Genomic DNA, 4,697 nt, shown 5'->3' on the forward strand with positions numbered 1-4,697 from the left:
AAAAAAAAAAGCATGGGACATAATAAAATAACATATGCACGACAGTCCCCAAAAATATTGAACAATACCAGAATGATTCTTACAAGTAATAATACCAAAAAATGTGGGGCCTTACCTTAGTATTGACATAAGATTTATATACTTAAAAATGTGTAAGTCTTCATGATTAGTTTATGATGAAATCATCAAGTTAGGCTTTTCTCAAGCTTAAATCACAATTCAAATATTGAGAAGTCAACCCTTTTGGTTGGAGAATACTTATTTGCACTTGATGTTTACATTAAATCAATCGATTTAACTATAAAAGACCATAAATTAAAGTGAGTGTTCTTTCTAAGAAAATAAGTTTTTTGCATTGCAATGGTGAATCAGAAAGGGGTAAAAAAAAGCAGGACGGAAAAATGAGAATCAAACTCTCACACATATAGTGTGGAAGACTTCCACTAATATTACTAAACTATAGAACTTGGTCAGAAAAGCGAAAATATAAGTATAGCATCCATTTGCAAGTTTGGTTGCCCTTGGTTTATAATCATCATCAACAACAACATACCTAGTATAATCCCACAAAGTGGGGTCTGGGGAGGATAGAGTGTACGCAAACCTTAGCACTACCTCAGAAGAAGAGAGTTTGCCATCACATAAGATGCAAAAGGAGCAAACGTGTACATGACCTCTCTCTTTGGAAGAATGTTAATTGACAAACAACGCAATATGAAAAGAGAATGGTAAAAATAAATTAAGAATGTTTTGATCAAATCAAGTAAAAACAAATATGCAGAGCAATAACAAGCTTATAAGCATATTAAGAAATTAGTGGAAACACCTAGGAAGTTGCTTCTTAGTTCAAGTCAAACATTTTGATCAAATCACTAGGAAATTTCTCCATAAAATGGAGAAACTATCCTCCTTTGTTTCAACTGAAATTATCTGTCATGCACAAATTTGCAACAGATTTTCCCTCTTGAAACAAAAGAAAAAAACATAGTTTTTGTTATATGTTGATATGTATTATCTAAGCAAGATTAGATCTTTAACTTCCCTTGTTCATCTTTTCTTCACATTCATACTTCTCTTGGAAGGATTTTTGGTTACTAAGGTAGATTGTCTGAATTTCAGCTACCCAAAATTTGCTAAGGAAAACGCGAATGATCTCATCACTACTAATAATTCCTATGTATCCTTTGGTGCTCTACAAGTAACTAGTGAAGCTGTTGGAATTCCCATTACAAATTTGTCTGGGAGAATATGGTATTCACAGCCTTTGAATCTATGGAACAGAAAGAAAAACATCAGAGCATCATTTGATTCAACGTTTGTGATTTATATCAAACCTCAAAGCTCTACATGGGGTGAAGGATTGTCTTTCTTATTGACTAAAGAAAGTGGTCGTGACTCAATACCAGATAACAGTTACGGACAATGGCTTGGAATTGTGAATGCAAGTACAAATGGATCTTCTTCAAACAAAATATTTGCAGTAGAATTTGACACAAGGAAAAGTTACCTTGATGATCTTGATGATAATCATGTTGGCATTGACATAAACAGCATCAACTCTGTCAATCAAGTCTCGTTGACTGATCGTGGCATTAATCTTTCACAAGCTATTGATGTTATAGAGAGTATCCGGTATGATGGAGAATCCAAGATCTTGAGGGTTTATACATTCATGAGTAATCAAACAAGGGACAGTGATAGAAATCCCATCATATCCATGCCTCTTGATCTTTCCAGCTTTCTGCCCGAGGATGTTTTCGTGGGATTTTCAGCCTCAACTGGGGTATATACTCATCAGCTGAACTGCATAAAGGCATGGAATTTTACAAGCACGGATATTGGGAACTATAATGAGAACAATAGTGGAGTTAGCCCATTGCGGTTGTGGATCTTGATACCAATAAGATTGGTTCTGGTTATGTTACTGGGTGGGGTTTTCGTACATTTCACCTGGAAGAGAAAAAAGATGAGAATGCAAGTGTTAGACCAATATAAAAATATAGAGATTCAGATTCAAAACTCAGCTACTGCACCTCAAAGATTCCACCTGAAGGACTTGAAACGAGCAACCGGGAACTTTGATCCCAAGAACATTCTTGGAAGAGGAGGGTGTGGGGTAGTCCTCAAAGGGTTGTTAGCTGATAATAAAGAGGTGGCTGTGAAGAGATTCTCTAAAGGTTCAAGTCAAGGTGCAAAAGATCTCATAGCAGAAGTCACAACCATAGGCAATCTCCACCACAAAAACCTTGTCAAAGTGATAGGATGGTGCTATGAAAGCAATGAACTCCTTGTGGTCTGAGTTTATGCCTAATGGGAGCTTAGACAAGTTGATATTTTGCAAAGAAAACAGAGAAATCAGAGAAGGATTGAGTCTGAATTGGGAAATAAGGCATAGAATCATCTGTGGGATTGCTCAGGCACTGGATTATCTGCACAATGGGTGTCAGAAACGAGTACTGCACAGAGACATAAAAGCCAGTAACATCATGCTTGACTCAGAGCTCAATGCTCGGCTAGGAGATTTCGGATTGGGTAGAACAGTTCAAGTGAATGGAAAGACACCATTCAACAAAAGAGATTGCTGGAACTATAGGCTATATGGCACCAGAAAGTTTCCTTATAGGCCGAGCCACAGTTGAAACAGACATCTTTGCCTTTGGAGTGCTCATTCTTGAAGTTGCTTGAGGTCGAAAACCTGGAAAAAAATACAAGGGGAATAATTATGGTAATAGAGTCATTGAATATGTATGGGAGACGATCATTGATGCTATAGATGTCAGATTGGATAGAGACTTTGATGAAGAGCAAGCTGAATGTGTGTTAATATTAGGATTGGCTTGCTGCCATCCAAATCCTTATGAAAGGCCCAGCATGAAAACTGTTTTACATATTCTTCCAAAGGAATCGGTTCTGCCAAATATCCCCACTGAGAAACCTGCATTTGTATGACCAGCCAGAGCTCCATCGTCTAACGAAGCTTATTGTGACTCTCTCCAAGAAGGCCAACTTACACCAATTACAGTGCTCAGTGGCAGATGACTGCAGAGTCTGAGGAACCTCAACAAGGTTCACAAAAACTATTGTTAATTATCAAACTTAGTGCTTTGTCAAAGTAGCCAACTCTTTAGGAGGCAAAATGCTACTTGTAAATTCGCATATGCAAGGCAAGAATGTCTCAATTTTTTCCTTTCTGTGTATGTGGTGGAGGAGGGAGGTTCCTTCTTCAGTGTGTTTTTCTGCATTGTAAAAAAATTTTCTATTCAAGACAAATTCCATAAATCAACTTTTTCCACAGTACATAATGCCATAATCAATTTTACAAGTAAAAACTGGAAACAAAACAGCACCATTGAAACAAAGGTGGAGCTACGTGAATTACTCCCTACAGAAAATAAATGTTCTACCCAAACTACATAGAAGTTATGAAAATTTCACCATCAATCACTAGAAGATCCATCATCATCTTCATGCTCATCCACAACCTTCTCAAGGAAACTCTTCTGCGTTCCATCAAGAACAGCTTCTCTGGATTGTTCATGCCTGCTACGCCCATCACTAATTACAGGATCACACTGGCAGTGCAACACCTAAAATCAAAACTACACTGTATTTTAGGCAGCTTATACATTCACTACGCCCATAACAAAAGAGAGCTAACTTTAAGCAGCTTATACATGCATGCTGCTTTTCATGTTCTTTTGCACAGCCCGTTCCATTTTTCTTATGTTGAAACTTGAAGCATTGGCCTCTCTTGCCTCATATGATTCTCTTCCGTATTTATTAAAGATTTCTCCCGTTACTCCACATAGTCGATGTGGCCACTTCCTTAGCCAAAGTTGCTGACATAGATAGAAATCTGTAATGACCCTTCAGGTCATTTTCCATATTTATGGTTATCTTCACCGTTTGAGCTTCTCCATAAGTGCCCCAAGTCATTTATGACTTGCTGGGACTGAGGGTTCGGTCACCGGGCAGTTCGTTTGGTTTTTAGAGTCAACTCCCTGTTTAGAAGTCTTCGGTGGTTCCAAATGGCCACCGATCAAAAACTTCAGTGAAACGATCTCGGATGAAAATTTCAACTGTGCCAGCTTATCCGAAATATCGGTTTTAGTCTAGGTAGACCTTTTGGTTCGGGTCCCAATGCACCCGAGCTCATTTCGACCATTAGTCGGAAAGTCATAAAATCGAAACTATATATGTGGGCCCCTCTTTTTGCCTAAACGACCTTGTATAGAAGTTTTGATGATTCCAATGGATTGTAATTGTTGTTTACACTCAAATTTCACTATTGGATCATATATTTTGGGTCCCGGATGAGTTCCGAGGGTCAAAAACAAATTTTTGACTTTGCTGTCACAGGGTACCGCGTCTGTTCGCCGAAGGGGTCTATAAATAGACCCATGGTCGCGATTTTGGGGATTTTTCTTTCACATTTGAGAACCTAAATCCCTAAATGGGTATGATCACTCGAAATTGAGTCTTGTGGGTGTCTAGGGAGCTTGGTAAACATCTTTTATCATGATTATCATCCGGATTAAGGTAAGATTTCATCACTTTATTGGTGAATTTCATCGTTCTTGACCCAAAACCCAATTTAGCTTAGGGCTTGATTTAGCCCCAAATTTCATTTGTTTGAACCCATCAATTGAGGATTATGCTTCCTTGGTGATAGATGAGCATTGGGTTGACCTCGGAAA

At 38.1% G+C, this 4,697-nt stretch overlaps 1 pseudogene; it reads left to right on the forward strand.

The window, feature by feature from the left end:
* The first annotated feature begins 942 nt into the window (after nucleotides 1–942).
* LOC107855636 lies at nucleotides 943–3,259 on the forward strand (annotated as a pseudogene).
* Nucleotides 3,260–4,697: the final 1,438 nt, after the last annotated feature.

This window comes from Capsicum annuum, unplaced genomic scaffold, assembly GCF_002878395.1.
Source record: "Capsicum annuum cultivar UCD-10X-F1 unplaced genomic scaffold, UCD10Xv1.1 ctg48418, whole genome shotgun sequence".
Classification (NCBI taxonomy): Eukaryota; Viridiplantae; Streptophyta; class Magnoliopsida; order Solanales; family Solanaceae; genus Capsicum; species Capsicum annuum.